Source organism: Alexandromys fortis, unplaced genomic scaffold (assembly GCF_014885135.2).
Source record: "Alexandromys fortis isolate MF-2015 unplaced genomic scaffold, M_Fortis_MF-2015_v1.1 scaffold_206, whole genome shotgun sequence".
Classification (NCBI taxonomy): Eukaryota; Metazoa; Chordata; class Mammalia; order Rodentia; family Cricetidae; genus Alexandromys; species Alexandromys fortis.
The window spans coordinates 1,097,091-1,102,056 of record NW_026068097.1 but is presented as its reverse complement, the minus strand read 5'-3'; positions in this window follow the sequence as shown (position 1 = coordinate 1,102,056).

The following is a 4,966-nucleotide window of genomic DNA, read 5'->3' as shown; positions in this document are numbered from 1 at the left end:
GGGAGGAGAGTGGGGGGAGGGGGAGAAGGGTGGGGGGAGGGGGAGGGAAATGGGAGGCTGGGAGGCGGCGGAAACTTTTTTTTATTCTCAATAAAAAAAATTAAAAAAAGTTTATCCTTGAGAATGCACAGAGTATTTGTAATTTTATGTGATGATTATCTCTGTCAGTAACATGGCAAATGCTTAGAGGTTTTTTTTTTTTTAAGTTTGCTATGTTCAAGCATGATATGGGATTATGGTCTGTCAATTATATTTTAAATAAACGGTGTTTGGCCAGTAGCCAGGCAGGAAGTATAAGCGGGACAACCAGAGAGGAAGTAGAGGTGGGTCAATGAGAACAGGAGAATTCTGGGAAGAAGGAAACGCATTACTCTGCAGCCCTGGCCCAGGCACAGAAGAAGCAAGATGTGACTGCCTTGCTGAATAAGGCACCAAGTCAGTGGGTAACATAGAGAAGAATAGTGGGTTACTATAAGTTATAAGAGTTAAGAAGCCTGAGCTAATAAGCCAATCAGTTTATAACTAATATAGAGTTTGTGTGATTTCTTTGGGACTTAACTATTGCGGGACCCAGGCAAGACAAAGAAAACCTCAGACAACACGAGCCTTTATTAAATTTCCAAATTATTTTTGCTTTCCTTTTGTTCTTATTGTTAGAAAATTTTTGTTTTTTCTTTTTTATAACTTTAAAAATAATACCAATCAAAATTCCCACTTCCTCCCCTCCTCCCACTTCCCTCCCACTCCCCCTCCATACCCTCCCTCTCCAACCCACTCCTGGCCTAAGAGAGGGCAAGGCACCCTGCACTGTGGGAAGTCCAAGGCCCTCCCCACTACATCCAGGCTTAGGAAGGTATACATCCAAAGAGAATAGGATTCAAAATAGCCAGTCCATGCAGTAGAGACAAATCCCAGTGCCATTGTCATTGGCCCCTCAGTCTTCCCCAACTGTCAGCCACATTCAGAGGGACCAGTTCGATCCCATGCTCGTTCATTCCCAGTTCAGCTGGAGTTGGTGAGCTCCCATTAGCTCAGGCACACTGTCTCAGTGGGTGAACCCCTTGCAGTCCTGACTTCCTTGCTCATATTCTTCCTCCTTCTGCTCTTCAACTGGACCTTGGGATCTCAGTCCAGTGCTCCGATGTGGATCTCTGTCTCTGTCTCCATCCATTGCCGGACAAAGGTTCTATGGTGGTGATATTCAAGATAATTATCAGTCTGACTATGGGAAAAGGGCAGTTCAGGCACCCTTATCTCCACTGCTCAGGGTCCTAGCTGGGGTCATCCTCGTGGACTCCTGGGAACCCCTTAGAGGTTTTAAAATCTTCAACTTAGAGTAATATCCAAAGAAGTATTAATCTCTCTATTCTGCTTTTCTCTAGATTCTACTTTTCATTCTAATTTCATGTAAACATTTCAAACACTTTCTAGCCATTATTTCACACAGAGTTCCCCTCTTCTCTTGTACTCTGGTTGAGCAGGGTGGCTCTCATTGAATGAATCACATCTGCCTGGGATTCAGGATACCCCCTAGCAAGGGCAGGTCTCTCTGGGTCAGAGGGCACTAACTAGTAATTATTGCCTTGCACTTCAGAGACTGGAGAGGGCAGCCTCTGCCTATCTGTTTCTCTCTGTCTCCCTATCTCTTTTTGTCTATCTCTCTCTCCTCTCCCTCCCTCTGTCCCCATCTCTGTGTGTCTTATGAATGGCACTACCAAGAAGCACTTGTGATTTTTCAATTTGTGATGTTTTCTCAGAATATGATTGTTATGTATCTTGTCTTTTTGTTTGTTAGGTTTTGTTTTCTGAAAAATTCTTTTCAGAAATCTTTAGCTGTCCTGGAACTAGCTCTGTAGACCAGGCTGGCATCTAACTCGAGAGATCCACCTGCCTCTGATCCACAACTATTGGAATTAAACACATGTTCCACCACTGGCCAGCCACTGTTTGCCTTTTAATAGCCTATTCTTGGTCTCAAAATTTCCTCCAGCCCCTTGACAGCTGTACATTTTTCTCAGTGAGACTCCCTGCACCCATGCTCCAGATTCTTTATGTAGTACATCGTGGTTCAATACTTAGTTACATTTTTCTGGCCAATATCCGTAGTGGCTCCTGATCCTACTTGGTGCTCGCAAAGTTCCAGTGAAATGTTTATCTGCTCATCCTCCTCTTTCATTACTACTGCTGATTGTTCTTGGATCTCCACAGATGTAATTGTGTTTTTTTGCCAATACTTGTGACTTTAGACTGCTACTGACACTCTCCAAGTTATGCCTCCCTGAAAGAGCTGCTGCAACTCTAGCTACTTTATGTATGTTAAATATGAAGTAGAAAATTAACACTCATAGAGGTTAAGGAATTCAACAAAGGTCACACAACCATAAAGAGGGAGAGTTGGAAAGGAGAGCCAAGTACAAATGATTGTAAAGCCAAAACTAATAACAGATTCTTGAAAATGTGCTCAGTAGCCTGTGCCTTGATTACAAACACAGGAAATATTCTGGATTAAAACTCAGTGGCAGAGCACTTGCCCAGGACACATGAGTTTCTGAATCTCACTGTTTCACTCCTGAATATACCAGAGTGTTGTCGGTGCCAAACTTCTCCCTGAAAGAAATGTAATCTGGAGGGGGAGAACAAAAGGGAGAGTTTGGGCTCCTGGTCCTAAGAAAATGTTACTCTATTGCAAACTGAAGATTGCCACAAGGGTGAACATTCCCCACAGAAATTCAATTTCATAAATTCTTAGAACAAGCCAAGGGAGAGAAGCGCAAGGATCGATTTGAATTTACAGAAACATTCGAGATCGTGAGCCATGAACAATGTAAGTAAATTCCTTGAATTTATATTCTCCTTAATACTGAAACTGTCTCCTACTTGAGTACATTTGAATGCAGTGACCATATCCTTGTGTCTCCATCACTACTCACCCATTTTCTCCCACTTGCAGCTGCCTGGAGTGGTACCCATTTTGCACTGAGCTGTAGTTTTGAGAAGGTGGAAGACTTATCATATTGTGCCTCATCTCAAACTACGTGGGGCTAGGGATCATTCTCAAGATGTGCCCACTTGGACTCTAATTCAGAATCACACTTTTGGTGTCATGTAATCCTAAAATCTTTGCACCAGCAGGTGTTGACACAAGTTCTATGTCTTACGCATACCAAAGATATGGCCCCTGCTATATGTGTCAGGAAAATTAGTGATAGCAGCCCAGATGTGATCAGTAAATTGCTTATTTTAGAGAAGGTTGATAATGTCATGGAGTCTGAGCAAAGGGACAAACTGGAGATTTAAAACTGAGATCAACTTTGATAATTCTTTTGACTTGACCCTTATCTCAATTAAACACTCATATGCATATATCATTGGCATAATGGAAAGTGCACAAGTGTACTGCGGAAAGTCAGTAATTAATTAAATCTAGTCACCATACCATCTAATCATATGTCATACTATTTCTGTATGCAAAATATTATATACACAGTTTGTTTTTTCACTATTCTTTTTGTAAATACGTTGGTGTGTGTGCATGTTTATGTGTGTACACGTATGTGCACATGTGAATGGAGTCCAAAGTCATTCTCCACTTTACTTAACCTAGATCTCACTAATTGGCTAGGTTGGCTGATAAGATTCAGGTATCTACTTGCCTCAAACACTGCCCCAGTGTGGTGCTAGGATTTAGGGCTGCATATCCTTATACCTGACTTTTATATGTGGGTGCTGGGATCTGAACTTATGTCCTCATGTTCACAGATGGCAAATGCTTTACCAACTGAGCCATCCTTCCAGCCCCAGTAGTAAATTTAAAAGTACTGGAAACAAAGGGTTGAAGATGAAACTCTAGAAGAAAATTTGTCTAGTATGTGCAAGCCTCTGGGTTCAATTCCCAGAACTACAAAAAACAGAGTGAATGGGAACAAACCAGTCCAGCTTTCAAGAGAAGTATTTGCACTGTTGACCATCTTGACACTTGCATCTAATTTCAATGATAGTTTGAGACCATAGATTATTGCCCACTGTTTTGGGCAAGGACTGTGCTACTGTGATCTTACAGTAAATTATGTTTTTTATGAAGGCTACTTACTTTGGAATATAGAACAACAGTAACTATAAACTTTGCCTCTTTTTAATGGTATAAACTTCATAATTATAGTTTTTTTGTTATAAGTAAAAGTTTATTTTGTATGTAGGTCTATTCTTGTATTCTCACTTTTGTTCCATTATATTTTACATGTCTTCATTGCTGCCCACCAGCATGAGTACTGGAAGTTTATAATAACTCTTGATATCTAGCAAGTAAAGAACCATTCTGTTTTACACTATTGTTATTAAATTATTATTGGGGTTGGAGGCTCCTTATTTTTCACAGCTACATGAATGGAAAAAAACTCACAAATTATAAAATATTGGACTGGTGATATGGCTCAGTTTGGTTCCATCTCAACCATGCAAAAATTGTATATGACAGCAGAACTCTGATTTTTTGTACTTGGGAGCTGGAGGCAAGAGGATGTCCTATCATGTCCTATCGTGGGTTGAAGGGTCAGCTAGGCTACATGGCATCCTTTGTCAAAGCAAACAAATAAACAAAAATTATTAATATCAACAGTAATATGAGGAACAGAAAGTGAGACCCTCTATTATTGCAGTTCTTGTGCAGACTTTTAGTATTGAGCTCCTTAACCTTGTAAGTATTTCAGTCTTTTCTGTAGGTTGTGTAGGCATAGGAAGTAGAGGATGTTCAGCCTTCGTCTGTGGTTAGACTTGCAGCTCCAAGGTGGGATTGGATATTGACATGTCTCATCCCTTGGCAGCAGCCAGTGTTATAGGTCTTATGTAGGCTTAGGAAGTAGGGGAATTTCTTTCTTTCTTTCTTTCTTTCTTTCTTTCTTTCTTTCTTTCTTTCTTTCTCTCTCTCTCTCTCTCTCTCTCTCTCTCTCTCTCTCTCTCTCTCTTTCTT